Genomic DNA, 23,291 nt, shown 5'->3' with positions numbered 1-23,291 from the left:
ATTAATCAGTTGACAGTACTAATTTTAAACAATTAATATAAAAATAATATGTGACATTTAAACATTTTCTGAATTTATTTGACTTATTTTACTCATTTATACTTAACCTGTGTGTACCAAAGACAGCACTTTTTTGCACATGTTGATGTTAGAGTCAGGGGTAGGTTTAGGTATTTTACCTGTAGTTATTACATGCAGTTTATGACTTTGATAAGTACATAATTTGTACAGTACATGCAAAACTAAAATAAAATGCTACCATATTGCTTTCAATTGCAGCTTGCGTAAGATTTAGCAAGCATGTACATTGAATGCATCATGGTATATGGCAGGGATTCTCAACCAGTGGGTCATAAAATTAAGTCTCAATATTATACTATAAATTTTGGATTTCACTCTTAATATGCTATACTAAAATGATCAAAGTAATGTTCTCCTATGTAATGAACATAGTAATGAACTCCTGTTCTCTGATTGATTTCTTCAGCCTTGTGATCGTGTCTGCAACTAGTACACGTCAGTCTGTTCATTTACAAACTATGCGTGAAGTGAAAGTCTCACTTTGTGTATTTTTGTGTGAACGATTTAATAAATTCACATAGTTGTCCAAATGAACGTCCTGTAAGTGTTTTATAACAGGCACATGCCCATACAGGACGATCTAGCGAGGCTCAATGGTGTTTCTGCCATAAAATGTAAAATAAACTTTCATATGAGCTTCAAACGAGCACTGGCGGAGCTGTTTACTGTTGGCATCTCCCAATAATATCTAGCTGCAAACTCAACCACCGTCATATCAACGCATTTCAACAGATTTAGGGTGTTTTACTGTATTTTATATTTGTCTGTATATGTTTGAATAGTAGCTATTTAACTGTAGATATTCAATCAGTCCAGTTTAAAGCAGAAGCTGGTCTTTTAGAATCTCCCTGTTTGACCTGTGATTCTCTGAATCTTGTATCTTAAATGAAGTCAGAATTATTAGCCCTCTTCTTTATTTTATGCTTTAATTTTTTATTATTCAAATGGCTAAATTCTGATTGAGGAAAGGTGATTGTGGTGGCCAGTTTGTTATTTGCCTAATAAATAAAATTTAGGCTATAGTTTTTAATTAAATTTTTTTTTCTAATGATATATGATGTAATAAATTTGTATTAAGATAAATATTTGTCATATTTCTTTATTCTAAATATTTAAGAAATATGTTTGGTACATCAAAATGCGTGGTTGATGACCATCCGACAAGTTAATCCAGCTAAAAGTATAGCCTAAAATGTCACCTTAATACGGTATTGAAAATTCATAATTAAATTAAAAAATGAGGTGATTAACTACAAAAAGGTCCACTTTTGAGAAAAAAGAACCACCCCTTTCACCAGGCTGGCGACAGGCCTGGACTTTATGTGAATGTAAGTTGAATTGTGTGATGTTGGGTCTCTGTGTGGTTCTGTTGACCTCTTTAGCTATAATAAAACGTGCTTCATCTTTTTATTTATGCTGCTGGATACAGTAAATTCACTTTTGTTCTCCTTAATTCTACCTTTCTTTTCTACTTTCCCTCTTTTCATGCATGAAGATCTGAAATAATCTGATTTGGCTTCTGCTGAAGCTGGCGTTTTGAGAGAGCTAAAATCCAAGCGGATCTGTTAGTAAATCTGTTGAATGTGTTTTGAAAGAGTATGCTTCATGTCACTGACATCAGGCCAGATGACTCTTCAGAAACACAGGAAACAAAGTCTGGAGCCAGAATTAAACACTGACCAGCTTTTGGAGACAGCCTGACAGCCATGGGAGTTTGCTACACGTCTGATGCCAAACAAAGCTTACGATGGAGGTTTTAAAAAGGAAAAGACAACTGTGGCAATTAGATCAAGCTAGATTATAGTGTGTGTAAACCGATTCCTGAAGTTCATGACAAATGCTGAAGTCTCGGAGTGCAATCAGTGGAGTCATGTTACGCCTGGTTACATCTGACATCACAGGTCAGATGCTAAAGGTCAGAGGCCAGGACAGGAACACCGGGAAGCAGAAGACCACAAGAGATGCCCCAAATAGAAATACTGATAGATGAATCTGCAGCAGCTGAATTAGCTTCAAAGTGCTTGTAAACACACTCATACCTGAATCTGTGGTTTATGAGGACTCTGCATAGGCGTAAAGTATTTTAAATTGTTAAAATGCTTATTAATAGAGTAAAGTATTGTCAAATATAGTTACTCCATTCTATTCAAGCACACACATGAGTGAGAAGTGAGAGCACAAACACACACCCAGAGCAATGGGGAGCTCCCAGTGAGCAATTAGGTTCATTTTGTCTCATTCACTCCTCCTATCTTCATTTCCATTCAGGTATGGGAATCGAACCTGCAACCTTTCGATTACAAGTCTAATTCCCTAAGCATTAGGCCACTTTATTATACCCATTATACCACTTAAACACATTACACAGGTTGGTATTTGTGATTTATGGGGATTCAGCATAGGTGTCATGTATTTTATACTGTAAAAATGCTTATTATATGACCATACCCAAACCCTACCCCTAAACCCAACCCTCACAAGAAGCATGTGACAAATTTTTAATTATCAAAATCCCCTTGCTATATATGATTGTAAACAGTTTTAAATTACAAGGCCACAAGGCATGTCCTCATAAACAACTCAACAGTGTAATATGGTCATGCCCATGTTATTATGCAAATATGTGTCCCCATGAATGACATAAACAAGTACACACAAAACTGTGTATAAAATTATATAGACTGTATAAAAACAGCATAAATAATTTAAAGAGTGTTTTCCATCTTAAATACGGCACAGGAGAAGCAAATAGAATTAATAAAAGGAATGAAACCAATAAAATGTGAATAGAACTATGAAATAGGACATATTATATAGACATCTGAGTTATTATATACAGTGCTCAGCATATATAAGTACACCCCTTACAAATCTCTCTTTTAAATTGTTATTTTTAATAGGAGACCTTACAATCTTATATTTGTGCACATACATTATATTAGTCAGTACTGAAGCCAAACCTGGAGCTTATCTAACAAAAGTTGTAGATTTGTAGTTCGTTGTGGAAAAATATTAAATACAAATTTAATAAAGAGGAAAAATCAAGAGAAGCAAAAAAATTTTTTTAAAAATTACTTGAAATTTAATTGTATTATCTTTCAATTTCTAAATATGTTCGGTGACTAAAATATTATTTAATACATATATCTGTTTAATAAATTTGTTTTGTTTAAATGCACCAAAATACATTGCTCATATTCACTGAGAAATGGAGAAAAACATTAATTTTCAAAATGGGGTGTATTTTATTTATTAATTATGCTGAGCACTGTATTTACTCTGTCGTAAACATATACAATAATATGATTTATTGCAAAAAAAAATCGTCATATTGCATTTTTAACACTTCTGTAAAATCTCGATTTATCAACAGTGCTGATAAAAGTGCCATAACAGATTAAGCACACCATACACAGATAAAAACAGAAGATAGTGTTCATGGTATCAGATAAACCGAGCCATTAAACATGTTTACATAAGCACTTGACAATAATTTGTCATAAATGTCATATATAAAATATAAATATACAGATTTAATTTTAGAATTAAATATGATAATGGAAGCAGAAGGAGGTAAAGTATACTTCAAATAAAACAACTTATCAGAACAGAAAACTTAAATCTTAAACACTCAATTATTGGTCAGATCTTTATTAATAAATAATATTAAACAAACGTGCAAAATAAAATAAAATGAATCAGTTTTCTATTGATTTAAAGATGATGCAAGCAGAAGCAGGTAAAGGATAACTAATTTCTGAAACTTTTCAGAGTGCAAAGTTCAGCTGAACTTACCTAAGCTTTATGCTTCACTTGCTTTTTAAAGTAAATCCAGTGTTGACTAAACATGCAGATTTTGTCTGTAAGAAATGCTCACAGTCTCTTTCAATGCCTACACAAGCCTGAGAGCTCCAGCTCTTTCAGTCACTCACACATGTCTCTGCCACTGTGGGTAAAACAGGGACTGAAGCACACAAATGTCTGCAGAGAGAGAGAGAGAAAGAGAGAGGGGGAGAAAGAGAGAGGGAAAGAGAGAGAGAGAAAGAGAGAGAGAGGCGGAGGCTGTAATACAAGAGTACATGAGGAGAGATAGAGAGAGAGAGAGAGAGAGAGAGAGAGAGAGAGAGAGAGAGAGAGAGAGAAAGGCTGTAACTGTGAATAAAGGCTCAAAGGCTCTCTACCCTTTTGGCATATGTCCAGCCCATTCATTCACTTATTCATTCTTGCTTTTGGGAATTGATTCAATCTCCAACATTGACTTCACCCTGCATCTCCTCCTTTGAACTGGCCTTGAGTTGAATTCAAGATTTATTGGAAAATGAGAATCAATTATAGTTTGAGTAAGCAGTCTTCAGGGGTGAATAGGAGACATCTTTTGAAGAAAGTTACACGGCTGGTCTTACCACATTTCCATGCAACAGTTTCTTGAATAAAAAATAAAGAAATTAAAAACACCAGAGGTCAATAGAGGTCAGTGTTGCGTGCACATTATTTTTAACTTTAACTCCAAAGTTTGTTTAAGCTTTTATTTGAAATATAATATAATATAATATAATATAATATAATATAACATAATATAATATAATATAATATAATATAATATAATATAACATAATATAATATAATATAATATAATATAATATAATAAATAAGCAGGCAGGTGTTTGATCCAGGCGACTAACAACATAAACAAAACAAACAAACAAAGCGAAGGTCGGCAACGAAAAGACAGGTCGTAATGTAATTACCCACGAAAACGTGTCGTAATTTTAACTTGACAGATATACAAGACTCAGCCAAGAGATGTGTGCGTGTGCGCTGCATTTAAAGTCTATCTAATCAGTTCATAAGCAGCTCTCAGTGTTATCAACTGAATAAGGAACAGGTGTGTGTGAGTGGTGCATGCTTGGAATGTAGTTTGTGTTATTGCGGATTTGTAGTCTGTTAGCGATCTGCACAAGCTGGATCGCTGGTAACCATGACAATAATATAATATAATATAATTAATATAATATAATATTATATAATATAATAATATATTTAATAATATAATATAAATTTTACTGTTATTGTTTCCCCTTTGTAACCCTTGACACACTTGATCTGGCCTTTTATTGCAAAATGTCATTTAAAAGCTCTAAAACCATACTTTAATTCATATAAAATAATTCATAATTCATATCCTTAACAACAACCCAAGTGTGATAAACTGTAAAATGTAGGTTACAAGACTCTTGGTAAGTAGGTTATGGTGCTTTTGTTGTTAATAAAAAGTCAGTAAGTCAGTTGTTCTTGACTTTTTATTACTGTTTGCATGTAAAAATTACCCAGAATAACATTGGAAATGAAAATTCTGCCACCCTTTACTTGCTTCAAACCTTTATGGCAAGATATTTTTAAAAATGTTGGAAACCTGTAACCATTGACTTCTATAGCATTTGTTTTTCCTACTACTGAAGTCAATGGTTACAGGTTTTTAGCTTACTTTAAAATATCGTCTTTTGTGTTTAACGGAAGAAGGAAACTCATGAAGGTTTGAGCACATTTTCATTTTTGGGTGATCTTGGTGGTTATTCTGTTTACATTCCTTAAAACACCAAGTGCCATATAAACTGGTCTGATTTGCAACCCGGTGTATTCTGGGTATTATTCTAGAACCCTGTTCGCACAATAGCCAAACACAAAAAAACTATTTCTAGCTGTTTCAGCTCTGCTGCTGCCTATGCCAGCATATCCCAGTCCAACGGGCATCTTACCAACATCCTCTCACTGGCACACTAACACAATAAAACAGGTTGCAAACACTGTTGTAATAAATAGTGCATAATATAAATAAAATATTAAAAGGTGTATTTTTAATAGGGATGTCCCTAACAGATTTCTTTTGCCCTCAAGTCCGAGTCATTTGATTTTGAGTATCTACCGACACCAAAACCCGATCCCATACTTCTATAATACATTAAATAAAGAATAAAGAAGAGCGAAGAAACAGATTCAGGATATTCCATATTTTTTATTTAATTCACCTTATTTTAACATTCAATAACACAAACAGAGCCGGTCTGTGGGGTAGCGTAAACAATCAAGTAATAAATAACAACAATTTTTCACTTTTGGAGTTTAGTTCAACAGTAAAAATAAAATCATTAAATTTAAAAACGAACAGCACCTCAACTTAAAATACCCGGCAGACAATCCAAAGTTTACATTATCTATGTTTGCTATGGCAATGTTGTCATCAACAACTTTAAAATACCTCCAGAACGCAGACATACTCCTGCTTTCCGCTTCAAGCTGCTTCTGTGTTCTACTTTGCCGGCATTTAACCAATAGTGCCTCTGCAACAAAATGATGCCATACAACGTTGCTGTTTCTGTGTGAAGTCAAGAAAGATGTGTCTAATTTCCGATCACATGATTGGATCTGGACATCCCTAATTTTTAATATATCTTTTTCAATGCACATTGAAACATAATAGTTTTTAATGGCTCATTTCTAATAACTAATTACTTTTAATTTTCCATGATGACAAAACATTATATATTACTATATTTATTTTGAAAATAGATTTCAATAGATTTTTAAGAAAGAATTCAGCTTAAAGTGCCATTTAAAGAGTTAATTAATTTAACTAGGTAAGTTAGGTGAATTAGGCAAGTCATCAGACCTGTAGAGAAAAAAAACATAATAATAATAATTTCCTACTAAATGAATATTATTAGATTTTTTTATCCCAACCAAACTACACACATTAAAAATAAGACTTTCTCCAAAAATAACAAGAAACACTGTGAAAAATTTCATTGCCCTGTTAAACATCATTGGAAATATTTCCCAGTCTTTAAATTTCATGTTAAAATACATTGTGGTGTTTCATTAAGTCATTTTCTGCATTTCAGTGATCTGCAGGCCTACAGTTGATAGAAATAGCACCTTTGAGTCTTTTTTAGAAGAGTCCACTTATAGAGCTAAGAACAGCACCTGGCCTCAGTCAAACAGATGGCTTCACCTGTTTCATCAATGCATTCTGGGACTGAACGAGAAGATACAGAAGCAAACGGTCACCTTATCACTGATCAGTTTTTTTTTGCAACCAGCACAGGCATGTAATATTTGCAGAATAACACAATTGTGTTGTATACGGTACAGCTAATCCTTTATTTGGGGTGAGGTTTAGACGTGTTGTGGCATATAGAGATTGTTACATTTCACAGACCTTTATGGTTAGTTAGAGACTCTCAGTCTTTCAGCCCATAAACAGGTGGAACATTTGGGTGGGGTATTTATGGAGCTCAGAAAGTACACATAGCACCAGTAACACACACTTACACAACAACAACAGAAACACACGCATTTTAGTGCATCCAATCATTTGTAAATCAACAAACCGTGTTAGAGGGTGATGCACAGACACATCCACACACCATTTTATAATTAGAAAAAGGTTAGTATTGAGATGCATGACTATATTCTCTTCTGTTACATACATCTTGTGTACACTTTATGTTCCACACCTCAACAGTGCCCTCTCTGTTTTTAGTAATCTGACCAATTACTGTGTTCATGTTTCACAGTCAGTCCTTTAGAAACAAGACAACTGTGAGATGTTTAAATAAAGAACTGAAGCTTATAGTAACACATAGGCTGTTTGGAAAACTAAATAGTTGTATATATGAAGGTTAAAAGGCAACTTAGAAACACTGAATCTTGTCACATCCTGACTACCTTCATCTGATCAATATACAAAAGCATAATTGCTATGTTTAATTCAATTCAATTCAATTTAATTCAATTCAGCTTTATTTGTATAGCGCTTTTACAATGTAGATTGTGTCAAATTAGCTTCACATAAATGGTCATAGTAACTGGATCAGGGTAGTTCAGTTTCAGTTCAGTTCAGTTCAGTTTAGCTCAGTTCAGTGTCGTTTAAAATATGTATCCTTCACTGCATGTAATATCCCACAATCATGTGCATTCATGACAGTTGAGCTAAAAAGAAGTAAAAAAAAGTTGTGTCTGGTAATAAGTGTCTGGTAATATGTTTGTGTACAGCACAGTGGTGCTCTTTGACCAATTTTTCCTAGAGAGAAATTGAATTGAAGGGATAGTTCACCCAAAAATGAACATTTGCAGTGCATTTATTCAGCATCCAGTATTTCATAAAATGGAAGTGAAATCAAATCAATTAAAATCAAATCAAATCAAATCAATAGCCATACTGATGATGGGTTCTGATGACAGATAATGAGATTGGATTCAGGCTGTGTTTACATTTTTGTTCTTACATTTTAAACAACTAAAAAAGGGTCTTCCAGCCGCAACGCAGCACAGAGAGTACAACTGTTGGTGCTGGAAAACACCACACACTCTCCCATTCATACATGGCCAATTTAGTTTATTCAATTGCCAGTAATACTGCATGTCTTTGTTTGCACTGTTGTGAAAACCGGAGCACTCAGAAAGCCCACATGAATATGCTAACCTCTTAGCTACCATGCCACCCTTTAATTATTTTGTCAAATCAGGCTTATTCTGAAAATGTACCACTATATACTTTACATTTCTGGAGAGTACCAAATACATCCCAGGATACATCCTTTTTTTTTTTTTTGGCAGTTTTTGTTTTCACGAATCCACCAGTGGTCGCTGTGTAGACTTTTTCAAATCTCAAATTTCTCTTGCAAGTGCCATTTGCACCTGCTGTTCTTACGTAAATCCACCAGAGGTCGCTGTCAACTCACTGACTGGCTTACTGAATGACTGACTTACAGACCTATCGACTGACCCACCCTCCTCCTTCCCTAAACCCAACCAATAGTGTTTTCAAAAGCTCTAACGGACCTGTCCACCCACTTCCCTAAACCCAACTGAAAAGGAAAGCCCTCACCTGATTTTAACTACGTTTTCAGATTTTACCACATTCTCACCCTGCTATTTACTTGTTTGTTTTATTATTTGGCTTTTGTTTTTGTCTCATCTGTTTTCTGGAACCATTTTTTGCTAGACTTAAACCCCATAATTGTGGACAACTCCTCTCTGAGTCAGTCAACGAACATGGCAATCTAACTGGACCAATTGGTAACAGCAGGAAAGCCATCCATACAGAGGTAAGCGGTCAGCTGGTAAGCGAGAAAAGGAACGGTGTCATACTGCCTTATAGCGTTTGTTTTAAAGACAAACTGCAGCCATACGTACTTCTGGCTACATACTTTGCAGTCTCCAGAAATGTATATAGGGCTACGTTTTCAGAAAGAGCCTATGTAGCAACCATTTTGTAAACATTTTTATTATTATTTTATTTACTCAAAGGCAGACTTCTGGGAACACTTTTTAAGCACAGCAAGTTAAACAAAAACACAATAAAGGTTTGTGTGAACCAAGTCCCAAAAAGAACAAAGCAAACCAAACTTTTGTTGCCTTTCATTCAGCTCTGGATCTTCTGCAAATCCACTTTCAAACACTATAATTTGATGACAAGTCTTTACACAAACACAACACAGAAGAAGCATCTAATGTTTCCAAAAGTGGTGATTCAGCGTTCCTTCATTTACACAGATCAAAAGCCCTAGGCAGGATTTTTAAGGCAGTTTAATGCCCATATACATGACCTGATCTAACTTATGATTATTGACAAACATGAAAAATATGTTGAAAAGGTCTAAAGCTGCCTTTCCTCTGCACACGACAAACAACAAGTGACAGACTGGAAGTCATTCATTTCCAATGAAGAGTAGTCCGGGAGCTACGTGGAGTTCCGATCATCTCCGTATGCGGAAAATTCAGATCCAATTTGAGCTGTGGATCCGTTGAAATATTTGAACTCCTGCCACAAGACCGTATGCGACTGGCTGACCGGATATGATGTTTTCCAGTGTTGTCCAAGCAGATGCGTGCGCGAGATGAGAAATGGGAGGTTTTTTCATTGTTTTTTGAATCAGATAAAAGTTAAAAAGTATTATTTTTTATGTTTTCTCCACATTCCTGCCAAAAAATTTTATGGTCTATGAGTTTCTGGTATTCATTCATTCATTGATTCAACCATGGTGAACGCATAGAGATTAAAGGCTCTTTTTGCACTCTATTATTTCTAAAACTGCGAGAATCAACTTCTCTCCCATGGTGCACGACAAAACTGAAAATTATGTGCAACTGCCACAAGAGGGCATATTGCACATAGAATGGCTCCAGAAAGCGCGTAATACAAAAAACAAAAGCCAAAAAATAAAATAAACAAATTAATAACAGGGTGAGAATGTGGTAAAATTTGAAAACGTGGTAAAAATCAGACGAGGGCTTTTTTTTCTGGATTGCTTTTGAAAATTGTTGGTTGGGTTTAGGGAAATGGGTGGGCAAGTCAATCCATACAATTGATTGGGTTTAGAGAAGGCGGAGGGTGGGTCAGTCAATTAGTCAGTCAGTCAACAGCGGCCTCTTGTGGGTTTATGCAAGAACAGCAGGCGCAAACGACACTTGCAAGAGAAATTTAAGATTTGAAAAAGTGTACACAGTGGCCTCTGGTGGATTCATGAAAGCAAAAACTGCAAAAAAATGTAGCTCCTTGGATGTACTCAGTAGTCTCTAGAAATGTATATAGAGGTGCGTTTTTTAGAATGAGCCTGGGTTGCACAATTCACACCCAGTGTTGAGGCTGGTCAACACAGTTTTGACATATTGTTGTTTTGTGATCTTTTTAGTCTTGATAGTGTGCGAAGACATAAAATGTAAACATCTGACTCTCATCCCTCTGCTCCAGAGATTTTCTAAAGTTTATCTCAGCATCTTCTCAAGATGCTTTTCCAATTTCCATGGCAACTGTTAAATTTTCCCAAAGAAAGAACACAAAGCAAAACAAACTCAAGTCTTCTCCGGATACACTAAGATGCTGCATAATGCAAGTTAAGCAAACAACACTTTAGCATTGCACTCTAAATAAACAAACCATTAATCTGACAAACAATCCAAACACAAGCATTAATGAGGAGACTATCATCTATTTGGCTAGTGATGGTGAAATGCATGCACAACTTTGGGAAAGTTTGTGTTCAAAGACCTCCACTCCTAAGGTTGTTTCTTTCTGAGTTATATAGCAGATGCGTACTGTAGTTTACAGTTCCCTTAATATTCTCTTGTCTCTGATGTGTCGTCAACCTCTCTTCATCTGTTGAACACACAGTTGAACCAAAACGTCATCCTTATTCCAGTACTGTGTGTTTGAAATATGGATTTCATTTGTTTGTAAATCAAAAGCTGAAGAAAACAATAAAAAACTAGATCAACTGCAGAGACACGGTCACAAACTCTCTCTGACATCTGCCTCCTGCACACATTCATGTCATTTGGCTTTTGAAGTAGCTAAGATTTCCAACACACACAAATCAATGTATGCCCAAAGGCACGAATGAGCTCCAAAGCTGACATGCTCTCTGTGTATTACAGTACACAGTCGATGTACAAATTATCCAGACCCAAATCTGATGGAGGTCCTCTAACCGCTGTTAAACAGACCCAGTCAAGGACAAAGACATACACACCCTCACAACTGATGTCATTTCTCATATAGGAAGAGCTTTCTGGCTTTGTGTTTTGTCCGTTTGCCTCTGGACATCTGTTGAACTGTAGTGCAGAGCGTTCTCTGGCAATTAACTGATGTGTGTCTTTATATTGTGTTATATTGTGTGGATGGTTACACTGCACATGCTAATAGCATTGCTTATATGTATGTATTGGAATGAGTTGTTTTCTCACCTCATTGATTAAAGGAACTATGCACACTTTTCTGTAAGGCTGTGAATTTCTTTGAGAAAAATACATATATATACAGGGCTTTACATTAACTTTTTTTGATCACCAGCCACTGTGACTAGTTTTCTAACGTCCATTTTGACTAGCCACAATTATGTTAAACTAAAATCTACCAAGTATAAACATCATTAGACGCCATTATTGGACATCAAAATAACTTTGTCCTTAGACCCTGGCTAGACATTGAATTTTGGTCACCTGACATCCCAACCTAAATTTAACGTAATATTAACATCTTATAATGTTGTGTGCCTGCTGGGCAATAACTAAATGCACTACAGAATGTTACGTTTACACACATCAACAATTCACAAGTACACTGAAAAAAATTATTCAGCGATGACTCCTTGGATTTACTCAATTTTTTTAACGTAAGGTGGTTGTAAACAATTTATCTGTGTTGAATTTAAACAAACAAATTAAGTTTAACATTAATAAACTTAATTTGTTTGTTTAAATTCAACACAAATAAATTGTTTGCAACAGTTCTGCTTGCAACACTTTTTTCAGTGTAAACGCATCAGCTTTTTACAATGTGATACTCACTACTCACTACTCTTGAGTACTTTTAACAGTAATACTTTGAGTAATATTTACAACAGATACTTTTCCTCTACTTGCACTATATTTTTAGGCAAATAATAGTACTTTTGCTTGAGTATGCTTTTTCAGTACTCTTTTCTCCACTGATCACATGTGTGATTTTGTCAAGCATGATGCAATCTGGGATTAACATCTACAGTATGTTGATCCTGGAACATCATTTCTGCTCAAAAATGTAATCCATAGGTAATTTCTACCCGTAAACCTCACCCTATAAGTGAATTACTCCCTAAATCAGATGGGATAAATAGTTAGATAACAGTGGTGTAGAGTAAACCTAAACTAAACATAAACTATAAACTTATCCCTTAAATCTAATAGGCTGATTGGAATCTTGTTCCAGGATCAACACAGAAACTCACAATGTCATGTATGGAGTCGCTGCAAGACATTATTTACAAATGTTCTCCCACTACAAGATAAAAACTTACTGTATATTAAGATATATCAACTCGCACAACAAGATATGAAGTCACACACTAATATATACAGTTTTACTGCACAATGTAAAGCTAGAAAGGTCATAATGCAATATATATGTCACATTGCGATATTGCAAGATATAAAGCCACACTTCAAGATGTAAATTAAGCCGAACAGACATATAAAAATCATATTACAAGATGTAAGCTATAAATGTATGCCAGGTCACTATATGTTTTTTCTGTCTTTTGCTATACACATTCCTGTTCTGAAGAATGTTTCAATTGTTTTTATCCATACTATAAAAGTCAGTAGCTAAAATACATAACAACCAGAACCATAACTTTTAAAAAATATGTTATTTTAGGGTCCGCATAGCTCATTAAAGTGTGAACTATCTCTTTAAATTAATACGTTACTCTCGCTCAGATAGATTGGCTTTACAGCCTAGTCTCTGATTTATGTTGGACTTGTCTCATAAACTGCTAAAACCATCAGTGACATTCACCAGCAAACGCGGCACTCCGCTTCTAAATCCACTTTATATTTAATGGCTTGGCTTCAAAAGACGCACTCAGGTTTATATTAGATCACATATCATACTTTTAAAAACAGCTCGGTTTCATGAATGAGCAAAAAAGCGCAGTCGTCTAAGGTTACACTATTAAACGTGACCCCGTTCGATGTGAAATGGAAAAAATCTTTATGTTGATAAATGCCAAAATCCATTAATCTTCATGCACGCTCTCGATGACTTCAGCTGTCATAATCGGACCACTGCCAAAACAGATTGCTTCTGTCATTTCACGTGCAACCGTGGCCTACATTTGACTCCAGTGAATTTCTGCACAGTGAGTGAAGCCATTCAATAATAAGTGAATGATTCAGCTGACCTCGAGCCCTGCCCTCCCTTAATGCAGACGTTTATAGAGTCGCTAATATCACAGGGGTCAGTTTAATAGGCGAAACCAAACGCTCGCAGACACAACTCCCGCGTCGTTACCAGAATACCGGCGCCTCACGGACGAAGCTGAAGAGACGGACGGAGATGAAGAGGAGGATTAAACAAGGAAAAGGCTGAGGAATTATGAGCTGCATGGAAAGAATTTTTTAAGGGACAATTACAACAAGAAAGACAGACAGATGGGGATCTGATAAGAGTGTGTGATAAAAGAAAATGAGGGGAAAAAAAGACTAGCCTTATCATTAGATACAGGCTACTCATGCTAAACAGATTCTAGTAGAGATGCATTAGATATAGTACTTTTTTCAGTTGTGACTTTTCATTAGTAAAAAATGAGAACATTAGCATTCATCATTGAGATATTGATAATTCACTTTTGACTGGTACATATTTAGGTTTTTGACACAACCCAGCAGACACACAACGTCATAAGACAAGAATATTAGGTTAGATTTATGTCGTCAGTTTTTAAAGACAATGCTATTTTGATGTCCAATAATAATATATTTAGTTGATTTTAGGTTGTGTGACCAAAATCCAACATTGAGCCAACATTTTAAACCAATGTCATATTGGCGTCAAATACTGAAATTTTTTTATCAGTTATGGCAACCAAAATCCAACATCTGATAGATGTCATATTGGTAACGTCCACACAACGTCAAGCTGTTACATCATTAAACATTGATATTTTGTTGTTTTAAGGTTGCGTTGGAAAGCAACCAAAATGCAATGTCTGTACAATATTGGACATTGCTGCCGGTCTGAAATTGGGTTCAGACGTCAACATGATCAGGATCATATACCCCAATGGGTTCATTTTTAATATAATTAGTTTTGTTGTCATTTAAAATTTGTGAAACATTTCTTAGATTTTCATGTAACTCTTAAAAAACTGATGTGCTGTTGTCCCGATCACTAGCAATGTAACCCTAATAGATCACTGTAAAACATTCACTTCAACTCGGACTACAATTCTGCCACCATATGAACTACAACTCCCTTCAGGCACAACACACACACACACACACACACACACACACACACACACACACACACACACACACACACACACACACACACACACACACACACACACACACACACAGTTTTTTCCTTGTTTGTCTTGCCTTGTTTTGATTCTTGCTTTGTTTAACCGTTTTAAATCTTTGTCGCCTAGCCTGACCTTCTGCCTGTATTCTGACTTAGCATTTTGGATTACCTTTATGCTTCCATTTTGCTTAAGTTTAAGTTGAGTCAGTTTTATTTTTTACTGTGTAGCAAGCATAGATTAGAGTATGTATTGATTAGACACTAGTATCATTTGTAATTATTACTTATCACAATTCTTCTCTTAATATTCAGATCTGCTTTTTTACTCGACTAGTCAGAATGGCCACAGAAGAGTTCAATGAAAAATGTTACTACTAAAAAAATCGTATTAATATTTTTAATAAGTACTAGTATAACAAATGTGAACTAGTGCATATTATTAATAGGTACAAGTACATAATAAATCATTAGAAAAAAGGATTAAATGAGGAAAGGACAGGGGGCAGGAATTATGAGCTGCACGGAAAGAATTTTCTTAAGGGACAATTAAAAGAAGAAAGAGACAGATGGGGATGTGATAAGAGAGTGTGATAAAGGGGAAAAAGAGGAAAGAAAGACATCCTGTCCTACGAAACAGAGATTTATAAGAGGATTAAAGAGAGAAAGACATGTAGAGATGGAATATAAGAGCGAGAGAGAGAGAGAGAGAGAGAGGAAAAATGGCCAGATGTTGAGTTGGACAGTTGAAGAGTGTCTTTTGACAGTTTCATAGACAGACTGTAATCCTGTCACTATCTGCGTATTTCATTGAAATATTTCTGCATGGACTGGACACAGGGCGGTGCGGTGGCACAGTGGGTAGCGCTGTCGCCTCACAGCAAGAAGGGCACTGGTTTGAGCCTTGGCTGGGTCAGTTGGCATTTCTGTATGGAGTTTGCATGTTCTCCCGGTGTTGGCGTGGGTTACCTCCGGGTGCAACAGTTTCCCCCACAGTCCAAAGATATGCGATACAGGTGACTTGAATAAGTCTATCTAAGGAGGCAACGCAGAGGCGCAGAGGGTAGCACAATCGCCTCACAGCAAGAAGGTTGCTGGTTCGAGTCTCGGCTTGGTCAGTTGGCATTTCTGTGAGGAGTTTGTATGTTTTCCCTGGTTTGGTGTGGGTTTCCTTCCTCTGTGCTCCGGTTTCTCCCACAGTCCAAAGACATGTGCTATAGGTGAATTGGGTAAGCTAAAATTGACCATAGTGTATGTGTGTGGATAGGAGTTTATGGATGTTTCCCAGTGACAGGTTGCAGCTGGAAGGGCATCCACTGCGTAAAACATATGCTGGATGAGTTGGCGGTTCATTCCGCTGTCGCAACCCCTGATTATTAAAGGTACTAAGCCGAAAAGAAAATGAATGAAGTACATCTTAATACAAATGTTTATTAAGATGTGTAACCTTTGAAAATGTGAAACTACTACTGTTAATTTTAACCCACAATGAACTATTTAAGTGTGAAAATCCACTGAATAATATCCATCTGAAATGAAACTTGCAGAAATATCAAGTGTTTCTGAATTCAAGACTAAATCAGCCACTGTGAGTGTTTCTCCATTCTGAAAAAAGAACAAAAACCATTACACCTGAATTTAGGACTTCCCACTCATGATCAGATCACACACAGATGCTAATACCAAATGTAAGCTAAGCAGGGTCATTCATTTACAGACATTCACACACCCACATTCACCTGCGTGCATCCACACAAACACGTACACACACAATAAAGCAGCCATAAACACAAACACCTGCTTTTCAGTTCTATGAATCTGAATGCAGTAGTCATAATACAGTTACATCACAAACAAATGCTAACGTTCGTTTTTCAGATCGGACTGATAGCGTATAAGCTACGTAATTGACAGCAGGTTAAGGTTCAAAGGCTGTGAGTCTCTTGGCCTAAACTCAAGAATTTTGGCGCATTCAGGCCTAACAGCCATATCAAACCCAGTATCACACGATACACCTATGAATCCACCTGACACGCTACTATAAAGTGTGTGTGGATGTCTTTATTCCATACATGGTACTGTCCACATGCCTGGACCATTCGACAAGATAACACTAAATACCTCTGGACGTCAGTGTGCGTATGTGAATGCTAGCAAACAGACTTTAGCATGCCAAAGTGACAGAGTCCTTGTTAACACCATCCTGTTCTTTACGTCATCTGTTTGAGTGTGCGTTAGAGTGAGAAGTGAGAAACTGTGTGGCAAACCATTTTACTATTTAATCTATAAACTCATCACACTAGCATCTACAGTATTTGTAAATACTACTTTTCCATACTAGGCTAATTTATTAGCTACTACCAATTTACTTACGAGTACAACTTTACATAATACAAGTAGGCTACTTAATAATTAATATTTATTTATTAGTAATATTACTCATTTTATAGTAGTACATATTTAATCAGTAGGACCTAGGAGCTACTCTACTGATTCTACAGACAAATTTCAGTTTTTTGCTATCGACTTCTATAGGTTCAGCTCAATAAAAAATTGAGAGTTGTTCAATTGGAGTTTAATTAAAAAATTTACTAGTGAAGAAAAACATTACTAGTAACATTAGTAACATTCACACATTGATACCAGTAAATATTCAGAAAATTCCTATCATCTTTCCCAGAAGGGCACCATTCACAAATACATTCCAAAATACCGGTAAATTCTGACATCACTGACCAGAAACGAGCTCTAAAGGACTGCCTCTATTTATAAAAAGGGGGGTGGTCTTTGGTTGATGGTTTCACTTATATTTAAAACTGTTGCATTCGTGCAGCTGCAAACCAAAATACTTAACTAAAGGAGTAAAATCCCAGGTAGCAAAGAATTCTGGCCCAGATTTGGCATAAAGCTGGCACAGCAGGCATTCGTCCGGCAATGGCATTAAGCATGTGGGCCAAACATGGCCCAGGTTTGGCAGAAGTGGCACCGTCTTTAAGGCAGTACACAATACTTGGGCCAGATATCTAATTTATTTAGTATTTGGACTTGTGGGTCACGTACGTTTGGCCTATCTTGTCCCACTTTTAAAATACATTTAAATTATTTTTGAATAAAGAACAAATTCTACCAATCATATGGCTTCGAGAAAAAGCACGCCTAGTTCAGGCCCAGGTATTTGATACTTGGCCCAGATTTGGTCCATGTTTAGCCCTTTTATGAAAGCCAGACTTGGTCCACTCATGTACTGTAATTCACTGCAGCATGTGGGCCAAGATAAAACAAATTTTTGTGTGGTCCAGAACTGTGCCAGAGAAACTTTGCTACAGTATGTGGGATGTTGTCACTAGCATCTGAATACAGAAGCACTAACTGCAAAACAGCATTGTTTACCTGTTTGACTAAATTACAGACAGCCAATTCTGTGGATGGATAAGTATTGTGAATAACTTCGATGAAGAGATATGGAGGAACACTTCCGCATGTCGATATGTAGGTTTGCGTGTGTGCTGGCACTTGTGAAACACTTAATTTGCCGGAAAAGTCTCTGTGTTAAAGGAAAACACTCATACACATTCAATTACACACATACACTACGACAATCGAGCTAACCCAATTCACCTATAGCTCATGTCTTTAGACTTGTGGGGGAAACCGGAGCACCCGGAGGAAACCCACGCAAACACGGGGAGAACATGCGAATTCCACACGGAAATGCCAACTGACTCAGCTGAAATTCAAACCAGCAAACTTCTTGCTGTGAGGCGATAGTGCTACCCACTGCGCCATTGCATCGCCCTAAAAGGGGCCTGTTTTTAATAAATTGGAAGCTGATCAAACATCCTGAAATTGTAAAGTAAAACCTGATGATTAAGTACTAGTATCTATGCAACACATAAAGACATTCTGCAGTTTCCACCTCTTTCTTGTCTGAATGAGTTTGTTTGAGCTACTGTTACAGGACATCATCCCATGCATTTTCTCGACTTTAGTATTAAAGAATAAGTACTAGTATCTATTAAATAGGCCCACATGAAATCTGTGCGCGTAATATCTGCACATTTCCACAGGTTTTTAGCCCATCGAGTCTATTTATTTACTTAAATGTGTAAATTTACTTTTATTCAGTTTTTATATTCATTTCAGTAAAATTATTGACTAATATGAAAATGCTCACATGATTTAATCACAATACAGTTTGTAAATAAATATTTTCTGTCTTTTAGTAGAGATATTATACGAGAGACTTGCTTTGTTTACCAAATAAGTGGCTCTAATTGGATTTGCATTGTAAACATTAAATAAAGGTTAAAAGGTATTATTTTTTTATTTCACATATCAAGTTTTTAGTTATGATTCTCCCAAAATCATTTTGCATGAATCCACCGATTTTTTATAAAATTCTGCGCAGAAATAGCAAAAAAATGTCAACAGATTCAGTCTGGCCTTACTAATGACCAAGAACTGTGTCTATTTAACATTTACCAATATCTAATAAAGAAAAACCACTATGTAATAAATGATCATGAGTGCCTAAAGGATAAGCACTAGTAATGAATAATATTTACTTAATGGAAATGCTAGCAGCATGAAAATAGGGTAACACTTTATTTCGATGGTCCATTTGAGTATTAGTAGACTGTCTGCTTAATATCTGTTGATTCTGCTCTTTCAACAGACATTTAACTGACTATAAGACGCTTTGCAAGTACATGTCAACTTACACTAACCCCAACCCCATCCTAACAGTCTACTTATAATCTAATGAGAATTAGCAGGCATGTAGATGCAATGTAACTTAAATTCAACAAACAGACTATTAAAATAAAGTGTAACCGAAAATAGATGCTAATATTAAACAATAAATATTGTAATGGCTCGCCATACAGCCGTTTTGCTCAATGTGAATATGGAAGCTTTGGTGTATTTTGGGTCTTGTTATCATGATCTGTGACCTTTCCCCATGTCTTCACCTCATGCATGGATATTGCTCATATTCCTGTTTTATCATTGCTGTCCAAATGACATCATGGCTGTCATCATCCTCCTCCTCCTCTCTCTGGGTTGTAATGTAGTTTTCTGGCTTCAGGACTCCAGTATTTACTCTTATCTGTTCTGCACACAGGCTGCTGACTGTGCCTGCCAGGCTTTAATTGCTCTGCTTATCAACAGATTGCTCTCACTGCACAAGAGGAAGGAAAGAGAGAGTGAAATGTGCACTTTATGATTAGTTAATGAGCACTTGTTGCAATAATTGGCATCATTAAAATAATATTATGAAAGTCAAACTGCAATATAAGCATCCTCTAAGATTTTTTTTTGCACATAACTGAGAATATATAATCCGATGAAATATAAATATACAGTTTATATGTAAAAAAAAAAAAAAAAAATATATATATATATATATATATATATATATATATATATATATATACACACACACACACACACACACACACACACACACACACACACACATACATAAATACACAATGCACACACACACAGGGATGAGCAGATACATGTATTTCAAATACATATTTTAAATACAAAATAGTATTTTGTCATTTGTATTTGATAGGGTTTATGAAAATGGCTTATTTTTTGTTTCTTCATATACTGTACAGTATACTTTAGTGTCTTGTATTTTTGTATTTTTAAAATACTGTAAAATACTTTGTAAAAAGTCCACATGATGACATAATAAAAATGTGTCATTTAATAGTGTTGTTTTCTCAATTACTTGCCAAGGCTTGAGATCAGACTACAAAATTGAAGTATATTGAAGAAGTTGATCAATACTTGGAGTATGGGTGTAAATTATACATAACGAAAAGAAAGTGACAGACAAAAATGAGTGGAATCGAGAGGAAGTCAAAATAAGTCAGGAAAATAAAACAAACGACATGAAAAAGTCCCACAGTGGCGATACCTACAAAACTTCATTGGCTGCTTCAAATGTCAGTAGCTAATCTTCAGGTGCTCTTTATTAATTACAAACTTTGTCATAGTTAATCAAAATGAGACAAAAATATTTATTAATACTCCAGTCTACAGACTGGTCAAAAACTTTGAGATATCATGTTTTTTATTGTGAATTGAAGAGTACAGCATAAGAAAACATGATTTATGGAAATCATTAAAACTAGGAAAGAACTAGAAAAAAGTAACAGATCCATTTTATCTGTCAAGCACCCATGAAAATATACTATAGTTATTTACAGTACATCTTATATGTCATAGCTTTTTTTTACCATACTGACACTGACACCTTCAAAAGAGATTGTGAGGCAGCACAATCAGCTAAAATGTGGCTGTTTTTCATGTATGGGCAATATACAGTTGAAGTCAGAATTATTAGCCCCCCTGTTTATTTTTCCCCCCAATTTCTGTTTAACGGAGAGTAGATTTTTTTTCAACACATTTCTAAACATAATAGTTTTAATAACTCATGTCTAATGACTGATTTATTTTATGTTTGTCATGATGACAGTAAACTAGTGATTAGATTTTTTTTTCAAGTCACTTCTATACAGCTTAAAGTGACATTTAAAGGCTTAACTAGGTTAATTAGGTTAACTAGGCAGGTTAGAGTAATTAGGCAAGTTATTGTATAATGTTGGTTTGCTCTGTAGACTATTGAAATAATATAAAGGGGCTAATCATTTTGGCCCTAAAATGCTTTTTAAAAAATTAAAAACTGCTTTTATTCTAGCCGAAATAAAACAAATAAGACTTTCACCAGAAGAAAAAATATTATCAGACATACTGTGAAAATCCTTGCTCTGTAAAACATCATTTAGGAAATACTTAAAAAGAATTTTTAAAAAATCTAAAGGGGCTAATAATTCTGACTTCAACAGTGTATTGCATCACCATAAAATATTGAGGTCATGTCCGTGTGTTGTGGGTCAATATATTGATTATTGTGACAGGCCTAGATCAAAATATAGACTGAAAATAAACAGAATATATTAACAGAATATAAACAGAATATATTAACTAATAGCTGTCCATAGCCATTAATCAGTATATTCAGAATGAAGTCAGTATAACCGCAGTGCAAACATTATGCATCTGTTTATGTGGTTGCTGTCTTCTCAAATGAGCTCTCTTACAATAAATGTTTGTGTTTGCATTTCTCTGTAATCTAGTGTTTGTTTTTCACTTTATTGTTTGGAAGGTGGCTGCTGTTCACTGCACTGTCATCTTGGCAAAAACAAAACACAACAGCAGTTCAGTGGAGCGCCGTTGCTAAGGGCTCCGTCATACAGTAATGCTAATCTCTCAATGCTGAACTTCAGTCTGTACCCGTTGCGTGTAGAATGGGGTATAAATAGCAGGGTAAAGATCATCATACACAAAAGACAGCTTAACGTTCAGTTTAAACTGATGAGGCTGGGATTGAATCGACTGACAGACTTGTGGAATGTAGTGAGATTTGGGATAGGATGTGAAAAATAAGGAAATAAAGTATGATTTGAGTAAAAATGTAGTGCAAGGAGGACTTAAACAGGAAATTATATCACAGAATTACTGCAAACGCCTCAGAAAAGGTATAAAAATTGCATATAGAAATAAATATATGCAATTAACACTTTTAGACAAACTATAAAAGTTTAAAAAAGCTTCAAAAAAGCAAACCTATTTTACTATTTAAATGAGATTTTTCCTTTTTTTATTTATGTTTTAACACTCTTATTTGGAACCAGACATTATTCTAAACTCTTAGTTCGACACAAGTGGAGGTAAGTGAATCATGACAGGATTTTGGGTTGAACTATCACTTTAAATAGTTCCAAAAGTTCAGAAAGTCAGTGTTAAGTTATCAAGAGCTGGGATTCAGGCAAGAATTCAAGTCAGCATTTCTATTATGAAGACATGTTTAGACTCAGCGCTGAAAGTCCAGAGCTCACAATAGATCAGATTAACGTACATACTGTAAGACATGAAGATACAGGGTCAGAGGTCAGCACCTAAAGGCTTTAAAGAGATGATTTCTCATTGTTGATTTATCTCTGATCCAGGTTTCAAACGTATCATCACTGCAGTTTTATGAGATGACATTATAATTATAAGCTACCGCTAACCAACAAAAGCTGGTATGACAAATGAAAAGCTTTCCCAAGGATCAAACAGTATGAATGTGATACTTTGAAAGTGAAATAATCACTCACTAAATATTTATTTGTTTACTACACTGCATAGATATAGCGTGAGTTAATCTAATGAAGAAAACTGAATAAAAAATTCAATTGTGAAATATTTACTGTGAAATAAAACACTCAACTGTCACTTTATTAGGTATACCTTCCTAATACCAGGGTTGGACCCCCCTTTTGCCTTCAGAACTGCCTTAATCCTTCAT

General features: G+C 35.4%; 1 protein-coding gene across 17 annotated transcripts in view; it reads right to left on the bottom strand.

Moving 5' to 3' along the window:
• palld (palladin, cytoskeletal associated protein) overlaps positions 1 to 23,291 on the bottom strand; it is a 149,573-nt gene that overhangs the window by 102,459 nt on the left and 23,823 nt on the right. For 5 of the 17 annotated variants that reach the window (XM_087298211.1, XM_087298212.1, XM_087298213.1 and 2 more), the window contains exon 1: positions 3,877 to 4,047. The exons of the other annotated variants lie outside the window; for them this stretch is intronic. The gene's annotated coding sequence lies outside the window, so the exon portion shown is untranslated. Of the gene's footprint in view, positions 1 to 3,876; positions 4,048 to 23,291 lie in introns of those variants that run through there. 17 annotated transcript variants of the gene reach the window in all.

This window comes from Danio rerio, chromosome 20 (genome assembly GCF_052040795.2).
Source record: "Danio rerio strain M-AB ecotype USA chromosome 20, GRCz13ab, whole genome shotgun sequence".
In the NCBI taxonomy this organism is placed as follows: Eukaryota; Metazoa; Chordata; class Actinopteri; order Cypriniformes; family Danionidae; genus Danio; species Danio rerio.
This window is presented reverse-complemented; position numbering and strand designations above follow the sequence as displayed.